This window comes from Protopterus annectens, chromosome 10.part0, assembly GCF_019279795.1.
Source record: "Protopterus annectens isolate FY-2018-M chromosome 10.part0, PAN1.0, whole genome shotgun sequence".
Lineage (NCBI taxonomy): Eukaryota > Metazoa > Chordata > Ceratodontiformes > Protopteridae > Protopterus > Protopterus annectens.
In genome coordinates, this window is record NC_056744.1 from 1317713835 (window position 1) to 1317729776 (window position 15942).

Here is a 15942-nt window from a genome sequence, read left to right on the forward strand (position 1 = left end):
CACACGTTTTGTTCCACTGTATAGTACATATGCCTCCATTGTAGAACACCTCCACCGTTGTATGCACAGCTGGACACACATGTAGCAATGACAAATACTGTGGTTTCATGTATGTGTGTCATTTCATTTGTATATATTGCACATGGGTGGCCTGTGTGGATGATGGGTGATGCGACCTGTATATCATGTCTGGAATAAACATCATGTGTACAAGTATTAACTGGCCACATGGCAGATAGATCTATGCTTTGACATGCCTGATACTGATGACAGTCTCACCTGCAATGGACTCTTGTCTGTGCAGCACACCAGAGGTACCTGTATAGGGGTGACACAGCAGTATGAACATTATCCATGACTGTATGACAGCCACAGGGTGCACTGTGCAAGTTAACACATTCGCCTGTACAATAGCATATAGTAAGCACATGTGTGCATACCATACCTCTCAACCTCTTAGAACGATAAATCTGGACAAAGCCTACTATGATGGGGGACAAATAGGGGCAGATGTTAAATATTGCTCTTACAAACTTAGAAAGTTGCTAGAATAATAGGTTTGCATGCACATGGTTTTTACAAGGAATGTGCAGTCGTAAACACAAATGTTTGTCATCATTTAATGACTCCACTTCTCAGCTATTTGCCAGAAAGGGACAGATATTAAGGGGAACACACCGACAATATGAGGCAGACATCTGGACATTCTGCAAATACCTGTACAGTTCAGAGGTATGGTGCATACACAGGGTAGCATACTGTAGTATGCAGCATGTGTGTCCACATACCTTACATATGTTGTTACATTACATGATGTACAGTGACATATGCACGTACGTGGGATATACTGGCCATATGTTCAGTACTGACTTACCAGGCAACCCCAGGCTCATTGGTTTGGAGACACCCACCTCCATGATGGCAGCTAGTGTTTGTGGGAGCTTTTCCGAGGGTGTCCCCAGACTGGCCAGTAGCTCCTCTGTGTGTGTGAGTGGAGGCTGGGTTGGTGGCCCACCACCTGTTCCACCTTGTTCCCTGGTGATTGCAGTGGCACACTGTTTTACATGACGTATCAAGTCCATGCAGTGTCTGCGCACCTGCTGGTAGGTGCGGTTGTGGCCACCCACTTCGTTGACCCTCCTGCGAAGATCCTGCCACAGGTCATCCCGCTGCTGTGCATGCTGTGGCACATGGCTAAATAACACCTCGTAGTTCTCATGGAGGTTCGGGATTAGGACATCATCCTCCTGTCGGCTGTATACTGGTAGGCGTGTATGAGGCATTATCTGTAAGACATGATGAAGGTGCCAGGTCACATTTTCAGACATGTACAGTGATACTGCTGCACATACATTTCTAGTACATCTGCACAGTTATCTTTGCAAATCATCATGACACTAACACGACTGGCATGTATGTGTCTCACACATGTAACACTCATTATGCATTGGCTATCATCTCCATATATGTGTGTCACCTCATTACAGTGTTCATACTGCATGTGACTGCTGTCTTCATGTGGGCATGTCTGTTTGCCTGCACTGGTGTTCTTACCTATCTGCACATGCCTGGATGTGTCCACGGTAATGTTGTTGACCTTGATGCTGTGTATATGTCACATATCAACACAGACACAGCCTTAATGGACTTGGGCAGTGACAATGCACCAAGTATGCATGGAAACCTGTACATGCATCTGTTTTGCCATAGACATCTACACTGCACTGTACAGCTGTTCAACATCCTGCTACGGATCGCCTGTGTTGCACATGTGATAGACATGGGACAATGGCTAGTCGGACGTCATTCGCAGGTAAGGTTATTGGCTATAGCATGTACGGGCTGGGTTTACTAGCTGTATCTGACACCCATTATGCCACCACGAGGGGCATCAGTGACACATTACTGATCCAGACAGTTGATATCACATCTACCATACGGCCATCACACAATGTATGACATGGATGATATGTGCAGCTATGTGGACAGGGCTGCATGGTATGGTGGGAGTATGTCACAGGTATGGCACAGGGATCTGTCCAGCATGTGGCCATCCTAGTCGTAGGACGGTGGTTGTCCATGATGTATGTCTTTCAGATCAGGCTATGGACATGTAGCATGTCCAACAGCATAGTGTGGCATATGTCTGTATGCAAGGTGGATAGCATGCTGCATACTGGAGGTGACTATTGTGGAGGCTGGTATCAGCCATCCACGCATGGCCCCTACCCCTGGAAGGTGATATGTGTTCCAATATTGGTCACACGGGTGCTGTGTATGCCTGTCCAATGATCTCCATGCTCATGGATGCCACCCTGTCATGTCATGGGTACCTCGGATGACTACCTAAAGGGCCATGGAGACGTCTCCAGCTCAGGGAGGTGTACTGCGCAACACCATCCCTAACACAGTGTCCATAATGTTGACCACAGCCTAGGTGGTACTTAATGGGTACAGGGATATTCCCCTAGCGGTGACTTTGCTGATATCATCCACCAGAATGTGCACATATGTCACACACCTCACACACACAGCCCATTCTGTATGTTGTTCACAACACTCTGACAACTATTGCCCATAGGTCATGGCCATTCACATCCTCACATACACAGATGGCTGACATTTGTCTGTGTGGTATGGGCTACAATGAGGGTGGGGTACAACACATTAACCCTGGTTTACTGTAGCTGACACCAGTGTGATATGCACATGTCACTGTAGCACCTTTAGTAGTTGTGAGTCTGTCAACAGGCCACTGGTAGAACACTCCTGTGACATACAAAGGCATTTGTAGTCAAACATCCGTACTGTCTTGTACATCTGTACTGCTAACATCTACATTGATAATGGTTCATGGACTTGCAGACCATACCTGGCAGTGTTCTGATGTGGTGCCACCAATCATGACTGTCGTCAACACTTGTGGGTTGATATTATCCAACACCCTATCTGTATTGTATGGGCATGCTCGGCACTTGTTCAGAGCTTCTTGGCACGTTATAAGCTACTGCTTAGTATAGCACTCATTCCACACCAGTCCTCACAGGTACACTGTCTGTCCATACATTTCCAGCTTGCTTACAGTACAACAGCTGTTGTACACACATCACTCACATATCTCGTGAGACATGGTGGTTTATACGGCATGTCCACCTGGCACGTACCAGTTATATACTGGCATGTCCAACTGGCACGTACCAGTGCTATTGCCTGTCTATATGATGACTATGTTGTACATGTGGCAGTAGAGCTATTCTCATGTACACAGTCAATGCACACCTCCCAACATACAACAGTACAGCCTGTGGGGGATGCACATATACAGCCCTGCTGGGGGTTGTACTGTCACCAACCCTGACTGCACCTGACAGTCATGTGGAGATGTGTAACATTCACAACACACCCCACTCATCACATAGTCCCACATGATCCCCACCACAGGCCACACATATGGAGACACCTTGTGCAGTACCCCTCCATACTCTGTGTAGGCACCAACGGCAGCCCACATCACCAAACTCAACCACACCAACCTATAGCCCACAGACACGTGTGCCCATCACATACAGCCAATAGGGTGTCATAACATACACAACACACCTGTCATAGGTGAGTCTGTCGGCAGTCACACTGCTGTTTCACTCAGCAGGCTACACAAGGCAATAGTCACTTACATCCTGCTGTCGGGTAACTGGTTCTGCAACATAACCTATGCACCCATGCCACACCTCAGCAGGTACGATGTGACTGTCATTTTCCATGTTAGTGTGACTGAAGTTGAATGTCAGGGCACAGACTATGTGTGCAGAGACATGCAATAGCCCACCAGTCTTGTAGCCCTGATGGTGTGGTCCGAGCCCTGGGGAGCATTTTGCAGTCACCCGGACCTGTTACCATTGTACAATGAACGACTGTGTCACTCCAACAGTTTCCCATGCTTCTCCTGTCATTCCACAGGCGTCTGGTACCTGTCCACTTTGACAGACCTGGTCAAACAACATGATGCTTTGGCACAGTTGACCTGCACCTGTCAGCCCTGGGAGTACGGATCACATGTTGGACTCTTGCTGCTTTTATACTGCCTGTCTTGCATAGTGTCCAATAACAGTCACCACCAGAATGGGAACTGGCTAGCGAAACATGATGCTCAGACAAGGCGCACCTGATACTGCACCACTTCAAAATCTCTGCAGTGACTGGGACCTGCCTCTAGGCTCTGCAGAGCACACCTGCAATGACTGGTTATAGACAGACCATACCTCTCAGGCACGTACCTGGACTGGCACACCCATGGCTGAGGTGTCCCCATAGTCCACTATGTTGTACACACATCCCGGCTGGGTACTTAGCACAATGCATCACAGGTGCTCCACGTGCAAATAACTGTGTCTGGAACTGCTATACACAGTGTTACAAGCTGCGGATTCAACATACCCCATGGTTATCAGACCTCATTTCATGGTGTACTGGACAGTTGGACTCATACTGCTGCTGCTGATGTGAGAGTGACAGTAACCCACACTTAACTGTGATAGCCACACATGTACCGACACATTAGGCGTACGCTGTCCATGAGTCATAACCTCCACTCGGCTGGATTGACCCATACACACCACCTCCAAGACCAACAGTATCCTTGACATGGACGCGGCCAACATGTGACTGCTGTTCCACACCTGGGGTTATCCCCTCATTGGTGGAATCTGAACATATGCTACTCACCCTTGTTAGCCACATACTGGCACCACACACTTCATGGCATACACAGTACAAGAGTACTACAACACCTACTACAGATGTCTTATGACAGCGGTAGTTGACGTCATGACACACATGCAGGTGGACAATGCACATACAAATGCTGAGACATACCCCAGTGCACTTCATTAGCACATACACGACAAAATGGATCATGCTATTCCACACAGAGCCATGATGGCACACACCAGATAACAGACGCCACTCTGGGGGTGCATTTCCATGGACATACTTTACAACAACAGGTGGGGGCTGTTGCACAGTGGTGTATATTCCCATGGGTGGGGTAACTCACTGGTCAGCCTCGGTAGGGCCACGGGATCCCTCATCACATACTCCATAACTAGCTATGTACACAATACTGCGACACATTCCGGGATATACCACAAGGCATTATGGTGGTATGTCAGTAGTCATTGGCAATACCCACATCTGCTCACACATACAACTGTCACTCTGGAACATGACAGAAACAGGTGATGTTGGCAACATGCTGTCTGATGGCTTCACTGCTAACATTACACCCTCTCACTCCCTACGGGGCCACATTCCTTGCAGGAACATTGCGGTGTCCCTGCGGTCACACCTACACAGTACTGACCTGCACTCTATATGTCCTGGGACACTGACCCCTTGTCACCCTACAAAATCCCAGGCTGTGATGTCCACAAACCTCTGAATGACATGTCTCCCCACTGGGACACCATATTCAGTAATAGCCTTGTACCAGACATTGTGGCCCCTGACTGGCACACAGCAACAGTTACACTCCACACAGGTGGCGCCACAATGCACGACTAGGACTATTGCCCTACACACCTGACTGGACTGTTCTGCACGGCTATAGGGCACATCATCATGGATATCATTCACTGAGACTTTGTTGTGTTCCGGTCCTTTGATGCCAGCCGGGTTGGTCTTGTTGGGGCCACAGCATGCCTCCTACACCTGGTGAACTCCTTTCATACAGTGACCAGAGTAGTTGATGATGACACGGGGGTCCACACAGCCTACATTGTCCTCTCGCTGCCTTTCAGCACTGTTCTCCATTCTGGTATTGACAACATACACATCCACCTGCACATCAAAACATATGTCTCAGAATGTTATGCAAAGTGGCTAATGGATGGGACACACACACTGAGGGTAGCATACCATATCACATACTGCATTTCAGTTACACTTGGCATATCACAGTTGTCAGTCATGGGGCCCTCATGTTTGGTATATGCTTCCCTGAGGTACAGGCTACCACAGAGGGACCTTCCCTGCCTAGCTTTACAGACCACTGCATACCAAGCACCGTTGTTGATCCACCAGCTGATACTGACCCCATCCATACGGGTGTCACTGTGACGGATACCTGATATGGACATCATGGCCTCAACCTGCATGACACTAGGTATGAACATCACCTTTGCAGTACACCATCCACCCACTGGTCATCACATAGGTGTTAGTCCCCTACATACATGTCACATTGTATGTGTTCGTACACATTATGTCACACACTCCTGTGATTACCACATTGCCACTGTGGCGTGGATATCCTTCTACGTGTCCACACTTGTCTGTATTGGGTGTGTAGCTGGTACATAGGCACCCATTGTACCTCTGAACACTGGACTTATACACACATTCAAGGGTACAACATCCTGCTTAGGGTGTAACTTACACAACAGCTACAGCTTTACATAACACAACATTAACACGCCATGACATTTATTGAGCTACGACAGTTAAAGTATGTGGCTGAAGTACAGACACCACGTCTGTACACATTTGTAGACTACATACTCAGGGGTGACCTCTGCTGCAAAGACAGGGCCCATGTATGCAACTATGTTAATGGATATACTCCGCATACACGACATAAACAATAGCCACTGTGAGCATCATGCTCATGGATATGTGCACACATGCAACAATGTGTGGGATGTGCTTGGGGGTTGCATTCCCAGACCGGTCACTCACCATGCTTTGGAACAAGATTCCTATGTACATCACGCAGGGACACTCAGTAGCACTGTTCATGTGATACCTCACTTGGTGGATGATGGACACATGTACGCCAGGGATCACTGCAGTGGCTGTACTGTGCAGAGGTGCAGGTTACACATGGCTCTTCTGTTCACAGGACACTATCCTAGAGAGGTGCCACTGGTGTGAACATGTAGTTGTTGTTACACATAGACTTGCCAGACTGCATGATACCCCACTATGAACCTGTGGAGCTATTACATGTCCTTTGTGCATGGTTACTGGAGTAGCCCTTCCATTTAGATTAGCTATCACGCTATTACAATGTCCCATGACTACAGGCCATATGTATCCTGTTATTGTACATGTCAATCATGTTCTTGTTTGTCTGTCACATCTCTTCTGCTATTCTAGTATGGGAGAATAGTTTGCGTCCTTTGCAAATGAACAGAGTGGATTATTTATTTCATCATAACTGTTTATAAATTAATTAAATAATGCTACTCACATCACTATACGATACCTTTGGTATGCATAATATGCCTGTTCTCCTGTGTAGCATATCTGACATATCAATCTACTATACTATACATTACACATATTTTACATGGTATCCCATAATGCAAAGCATATTTGCACAGCGGGACCACCTTAGACATGTCATTGTTGTTATATGCCCATACACATGCGTACTGTTACAGTATATCAACATATACTATCCCCTGCTATGGCACGTACTTGTTGGACATACCCTGCCACTGACGGTGGGTCGTATGGCATTGTTCTGTTTAAAGCCCTCATGTTGCATCCCTTGTGGTGTCTGTGCTGTTTACCTTGTGGCCCACTGCTGGACGCACAACTTCTACAAGCGTTAGTATGATCAGCAAGACATCACTACATAAATGCCATTTCCCACTTTATGCATTGCGGATACTTTTAATTAATGCAAACCAGGCTATACATACACTGACATAGTTAATACAGAACATGCTATACATACAGTTACATACCGAGTGTTCTACATACCTTGATATCGTTCCGATATTTCGTCTCTATCTCGCTCTTCTGTATCACTCTTTAAACTGTTTTACGGTATGAGCATACGGTTTGCATATCTGGCAAGTCATCCTTATATACGTCGATACCTGCAACATGGGGTTTACTACCGTCAATTGGTGTTCCTGTGTGACTAATTATGTCCACATCAGCAGTGGGGTATAATTGAATTCTCCACTTGGGCGATGGCCATTTGCCCTACCTTCGGGGAGACGGCCTGTATTGTGTTTTGTTGTGTGTAATTACAACTGCTATGTGTAGAGCCAAGTGTAGTTTGAAGTCATGTCCCCCGTGGATTGTGTGTGACAGCTTGAGTATGTGGTTCTACATGTGACTGTACCTGTCATCGCACCTGTCTGATAACGGACTATTGCAAACAACACCTGTAACATCGCCATTTGTTCCATTATACAACGGATACAATTTTGCTTGGCGCCTTTAAATGTGTCTCTCACAAGGTATGTTAACGGTTCAGCAGATGTAATTGACTAACTGGATGTTTATGCTGTGATTACGGTCTGTATTGCTATTGTTTCCAGTGTGATGGATGTAGGCAGGTGTACTTAGCATATACGGTTTTGTGGGGCTTGCAGGTGAGGTTGATACTTCCATACCTCCGGATGTACAGCGATATGTGCAGGGATATTTCTAAATGACAGCTATCCCTTGTATGTCTGTCCCAGATATTTGCAGTCATTGCAGTGGTGTTGGTGTCAGACACTCTGTGGCATGGCTTGCCACCTTTTCATATGGCCATAGTTGGACACTTGCGGGTCACACAGTGGTGTTTAAAGGCTGACATATAGCCATGGTCAGTACACAGGATAGCACATACTTTTATCCTCATTACATACATATTGTTTCGAAAAACCACCGCAAATAAAGTAAGATGAAAAACCACAAACTGCAAGCCAGCAACTCCTCAGAGGGAATTTATTTGAAAAAACAATGATGAAATAAAACTCTCTAGCGCCTCGGCCAACAGCCTTTAACAGAGTTGGACTTTGCCTACTTATCATTTTGCATGTAACATGTCCATTTCTTACATACAGGCATGACTATTTCCTGCAACTATTGCATAATATTTGGGACATACTAATGTCCTTCACTCTTGGACAGTTGCCCTTTGTAATGTTTCATGTCAGGACACACCTGCCCAGGGAGGGGCTGTCCCTTCCAATTTGGGGCAGGTGTTTACCGCATGCCTATGGCTAGCTATACCCACACCTACCATAATCATCTACCTCTGAGTTGGCACCTACAGACACACGATGCGGACACACACACACACACACACACATTACAGTCATACAGAAATGCACATGGCACCCTCAACACACACATACACAGGCTACATCACTCACAAACACAGTTGTACACGGTACCTACGTGGACTGCACCACCGGCAGCGGTGACTACATGTCCTTACTATCGTCATAATATTGCTCGCGTTCTACTGTTCCAGTATTGTGTTCTTTCTGTCTTTCAGCCTCATGGTTACGCGTGTTGGTGCGTGACACGTTCCATAGTTGGCGGTATCCTATTTATTTGTACCTCCAAGGTGTTTTGAATGTCGTTGACCTATCTATATATTTGTAGATGTCAGTGACTCCTTATATATCAACATATATCACACTATCACCCTTTCTATCTGTATTATATATATGTAGATATATATATATATATATATATATATATATATATATATATATATATATATGTGTGTATATATATATATATATATACACATCTCTGACAGGGGTGGTGACAGGCATGCTACACCTTTCATTGTGTGTTTGTCGGTGTATACTGTGTTTCCTGGACTCTGCACATTTGTGTCTGTACCTGTCACATTACACACCTGCCATAGGTTAGGATTACCACCCGTCCCACTTTGCGAGGGACAGTCCCACTTTGTGCAGTTGTGTCCTGCAAAATATTTGTTAACATGGCAAATGTCCTGCAACTTTGGGACAAACATATTCCCTATAGTTTTGCATACAACACTTATTCTGTATCTGAACCACCTACATGTTACAGGACACGTACCTATGACCATTACTAAAATAAGCTTTTATCTAGGCAAAACACTGACATTCTGGTTTTCATATTGGCCGGGTGTATGTGTCGGCCTGCAGACATCTGGCGTATGTCCCACTTTGGTCATTTGAAATGTGGCAACCCTACCGTATGTACATCTTGGCTAGCAATAGTGTTGGGTGATTGTATACATGATTGCCTGTTCAACTCCTGGCAGTGGTCGTTTTACCCTTCAGAGCAGGCGCTATTTGTTCAGAGGTGACTAATGCTGGTTTCACCTGTTCTCTACATTACTGACCATGATCTGCGCAGTGGTCGGTGAAGCTTAGCCCTGTTTCGCACATATCCGTATAGTCGTATTTAAACATTGCTTACCACCAGTGTGCTATAAGTATTCTGATGACCTGCATCCGGAATGCATTACCCGTGCCGTCAGGATTATGTTACATCCCTTGCAGGACATGGGACCGGGGACATGCACGACGGTCACTGCATATACCACTTGGACATCTGGGGGTTGTACACGTATTATGTCATTTTGTATGTGGAGTAGACTACAGCAGTTACTCCACTCTGAGCTCACATGGATAACTCCGTTAGTTTACATATTGATGAGTCCAGTTAATGGTATGTCCATGTGATGTTTACTGGATGTACTCCGGCACTGGGTATGTATATCACAATGAGCTACACCCGATAATGTGCTACACCTTCATATGACCGTGGGTGCAGCATGCTGGGGTGAGGAATACCTGTCATGGGTACATCCCCTGCCTTGACACAACATCCATGATTACATTATGTGGAGCCCCTCATTAACGCAGCGGGGAATCCCTGCTGAGTGTGTGCAAGACAGTGCTTACACACATATGTGCTCCCGGGATTGCCTCTGCTCCAGTAAGCGACAGTTGCTTACTCAATGTTGTGGTGACGGGAGACACTGTTTGCCCTGTTTGGTGTTTTGCCTCTGACAATCGGGCGTGTACCTACCGATGTACCTGAGAACCTATACACACAGCACCAACAGATGCTGATAGGCGCATGTACTGTTCAGGTGCTGACATTCCATGTTCCAATGGCTGTTGCATGTACAATGTTTGAGGGCTGCCTATGTAGGATTCCGCAGTGGGCCACCTATACATCACAATTTACAAGCGGTCGAATTTGTGTGCCATCCATTTTACTGTGTGTGCAGGTGGAGAGGGGTGTCAGTTCATGGGGGCCTACACTGTCAGGGTATGTGCTATATGTTCCCTCTTTGCCAAGGCATAGGCATATTGGGCACACCTCCGTCTGCCTACTGGGGCTGGCACAGTGTGTCCATGGTCTGGATCCCTCTGTGCCTGTGTTGGCCTTAGCAATTGCGGTGGGCTGTCAGGCCCTCCCCCATTTTGACCCTGCTGCAGCTGTTTCCACAGGATCATATTATGTAGCATGGCACATACTATGAAGATGTGGGCACACGTGCTTGGAGAGTACTGCAAGGCTCCACCAGATGTGTCCAAGCACCGGAACCGTGATTTCAGCATCCTGAACACACGCTCTATGATGATTCTGGTTTGTGCATGTGCCTCATTATGGCGTTCTTGCATTGGTGTGTGTGCATTTCTGATTGGGGTCATCATCCACGGTTCCAGTGCATAGCCAGCATCCCCCACAAGGTGGCCTTGTTGGATGTCACCCCTGACAAATACCTGATACAGCTGTGAGGCATGCCAGATATGGGAGTCGTGGTAGCTTCCAGGGCTGCCAGCACACACATCCATGATAATGTCCTGGGCATTGCACATGACCTGGCAGTTGATGGAGTGGAATCCCTGATGGTTTATGTAGTGCCTACTATGCTCACCGGGTGGTGACTGGAACCGTGATTTCAGCATCCCGAACGCACGCTCTATGATGATTCTGGTTTGTGCGTGTGCCTCATTATGGCGTTCTTGCATTGGTGTGTGTGCATTTCTGATGGGGGTCATCATCCACGGTTCCAGTGCATAGCCAGCATCCCCCACAAGGTGGCCTTGTTGGATGTCACCCCTGACAAATACCTGGTACAGCTGTGAAGCATGCCAGATATGGGAGTCGTGGTAGCTTCCAGGGCTGCCAGCACACACATCTATGATAATGCCCTGGGCATTGCACATGACCTGGCAGTTGATGGAGTGGAATCCCTGATGGTTTATGTAGTGCCTACTATGCTCACCGGGTGGTGACTTGATATGTATGTGCGTGCAGTCTATCACACCCAGTACCTCAGGGTAGTTTGCCACACGGTGGAAGTGACGCATATTGCTGGCCAACTCCTCCTGAGTTTGGGGGAAGTATATCTGCTCATTGGCATGTGGTAACATGGCATCCAGGAACTGGTGTAGTACCCTGGATGTCGATGCCTGTGAGATCCCCATTATATCTCCAGTTGGCCTTTCAAAGGTACATGTGGCTAGTATTCGCAAGCTTACACATACCTTCGTGTCCACTGGGATGGGTTCCCCTCTGTTGTTTCTGGTTCTCAGGCATGGCCGGCACAGCTCTACTATTTGTTGTAAGATGTCCCTGTCCACCCTGTAACACTCTACTATCTCCAGATCATGTAGCCCCTGGTAGGTTACCCTTGATCTGAACACTCTTCTCCTCCTCCGAGGCCTATGGTGGTTGTTGGCATCATCCTCCACAACACCGTCGGTCTGTAACACATGCTGATGAATCACAGCTATAGCAGCTCCCAACATGTATATTTTAAAAGTTCCCCGTCTGTTTATACCTATGGTGCAGTGTCTGGGAATACACAGGTGTGTGTTGGGTGCTTTCACACTTTATACTATTTTGCTGTGAACACTGATGATGTCATAGGGTGTGTATGTACGATCGTGGCTACAGGGTATCTTCTGTGTTTTATTACCGGAACCACTATTGTGCTGCCTTTAGTGTTGCATTACATTTGGCTGCCGTAAATTACCTCCTGCCCTTCCCTTTACATTTATGCATGTTACACCTACCATTTGATGGCATGCATCCAGCAGCCTGCTTTCATTTGTACTTTCCTAGACCTAGCTTATCTTGCGTAATGTGTTCTATTGCCGGTCTACTGTGGGTTTGCTTTGCTCTGCTATGACAATTCTCCTATCTTTGCATTCCAATTCCTCCCCTCTTTTCTTTGCAATCCTATGCCTCCCCTATCCTGTTTTGCAGGTTTCTGCATGCAAGCTTGTCTACTGCCGTCGATTGGCCGCCGTGAGTTGATTGGTGTTAATTACTCAGTAGTACGCCAATTACCCTACTTCTGCATTTCCTTCTTTTCTTCACCTGACCTTCCTGTTTGTGCTATTGTTCGCGGCGCATGCATCCGCATACCGGATTTTGGGCACGTTTTCATCCCCGTGCACATGCACTTTCGGGCACCATTTGTGCTCTCAGCTGAACAATCCTAGACCCTCCTCCCCACCCCTGTCCTGCAGCTTTGCTTAGCAATGGCCAGGCCAGATTTGCATTGCTCCAAAGTGCTTACAGCTACTGTGAAACACCCCTCTGCTGATGTCACGTATCACCTCTGAGACACTCCTCGGTGTTATAGCGCTGCGCCATCTGGTACATCCTTCATCCAGTGGGACGTTTGCAATTCAGTATTACCTGCCTCATTTGCATGGCATTGACTACTAATTCATAGTTACCGCACTGAACACTGTCTCAGGCCCTTGGCAATCCTTGCGCTTTGCTTGTGGTGTACCATGCCTACCATTGCATATTATGGTGAAATCCTGATTTGTCTTACATTGCGATTTTATGACATTTATATATATTTTCTTTGCATTCCTGTTTGCGCACACATGCCCTGTGGTTGCACTGTGCGTTGCAGTGGACATGACATTAAATGTTGTTTTTTAGGTGTTGTGCATCTTTTCTTGTGCCATTGGCTGTGTATTTAGCCATTGGCATATGTTAACTTTGTAATACATGAGTCTGGTCCGCTTCCATAGCTCCGATGTTCTGTTTGGGAAAATGTAAACCGTGTTTTTTGGTTTACATTTCCATGGGCTTACACTATGCCTGCACCACTTCGTGAATCGCTGTATGCCTTCATTTGCATGGTGTGACACTGCACATGGGGTGATTAGCATACCTATGCCGAGGGCTGCACAGATGTGGCGTACGCCGGTAGTGCACATGGAATTGGTTTGTACCTGAATCGCTCGGCGGACATATTTGGCGTTATCCCGCATATGCTATGCCTGCACCTGGTGCAAGCTTCATGAATCCGGGGATCTGTTTATTTACTAACTGGATTAGTGGGTTGGTAAAAGGCACTTTTCAGCCACAGCCTGGGCCAAGTGACAATGACAAATGCATCATCACACTCACAGAAAACAGCAAAATCAAATACATAGACTTACTTTATAATAAGGGCAATTAAAACTGCAATTATTTACACAAGTTTCTATATCACTCAATACACTATTAGATAAATATACATGCAGAAATCCTTGAGCCCATAAGCTTTGCCAGTACTAGTTACATCCTTGCAATGTAAAGTGTTATGTAGTGTAGTCAAAGGGTACAGCACAGTAAGTTAAGAATATATGAGAGAGGGTAACTGCACCAGGTTTGACTAATGAATTGTTTACCAACTAGCCAGAATCACAAAAGCACTTTTTTCTTGAACAGTGTAATTATTTGTGATACAATATAAGATGGCAGGCTATTCCAATATGTTGAGACTAGCTTGGTAAAGAACTTTAAATAGTTAGGCATGGAGAAATGTGGTTATTTCAGCTTGAGTTTTGTCAGTGTTTCTTAAGGAGTAAATTTATTTGTACAGAATTAATTCATGGGCAGGTGAGAGTGAGAATATCAATGATGTTCTCTGCTACCAGATGAGAGTATAAGTCTTAAAACTGTATTTTTTCTGTTTGCAACATGTTATTGATCCTTGTAGAAAGGGAATGAATTATTGGTAGACTGTATTTTAAGCCAGGAATGAACTTTATAATGGCTAGTACTATTGTTATAAGGCTTTGGTACCTATTTTCTAAACATGATTATGAAAGGTGATTGGGCTGTCAGACAGAATACTTAAATATCTTTGTTCTGTAGTATTAGATAGCCGGATTCTAGTGGGGTCCATTATATTTATTTGTTGAATGCTGGCTGTACATTTGGCTATACAAAAGGTTGTAACTAAAGATTGTGTTAATAATTTGTTGTTGGTGCAGCAGATTGGTATTAAAATCTTGTAGTTCAGCAGATTATATGAGCTGGTTTCATTAGTGATGATAATATCATCTCCACTTGATGCTAGCTATATTTCCTAGTATTTATTTATGTACAAATTTATTTAAACCCACCCCCTTAGTTTCTTAACCTTGAATTATCATCTGTTTCCTCCCTTCCCACTTAACTTAAAAATGCACTTTATTCAGTTGCTTTCACTGTATTTGTGTTTCTTCCTATGTTATTATATTATTTTGCTTTTGCTGCTTCTTCTTAAAAGTGTCCAATTGCATTTATTCTGCTGCATTATTTACTGCTTGTTAGTAGCCTGACTAAATTTTAACTGTTATTCTAAACCTCTTAGTTTTGGTTTAAGCACTTGGGTTTCAGGACAGTTATTTTACATTAAGAAGGTTTGTGCTCTACACTCTTGTGGGAAGAGAGGGTAGTCTTTGCCCTACTGAGCTGGGAATCTGGTGAAGGCTTATTGTGGCCGTTGTTCTAAGTGTCTTTGTTCTAATCTAAGCACATGCGTCCCAATCCAGTTATTTTACATTAGAAAGATTTGTAGTCTAAACTGTTGTAACAGGAGATGATAACCTAAAACCCTATATGCTGGGAATTGATGGTTAGAGGCTAATTGTGTCTGTTATTCTGAAAGTGTCTTAGCTCTGGTTTAAGTACCTAGGCTTCAAACCAGTTACATTAATAAGCATTGTGGTCTAAATTCCAATGGCAGGAAATGATAGCCTGCACCATTCTAAGCTGGGAATTCCTGGCTGAAGGCTTATTGTGTCTGTTATTCTGAAAGTGTCTTAGTTCTAGTTTAAGCATTTGGGCTCCAAACCAGTTATTTTACATTAGGAAAGTTTGTGGTCTAGACTTTTGTGGCAGGAGATTGTAACC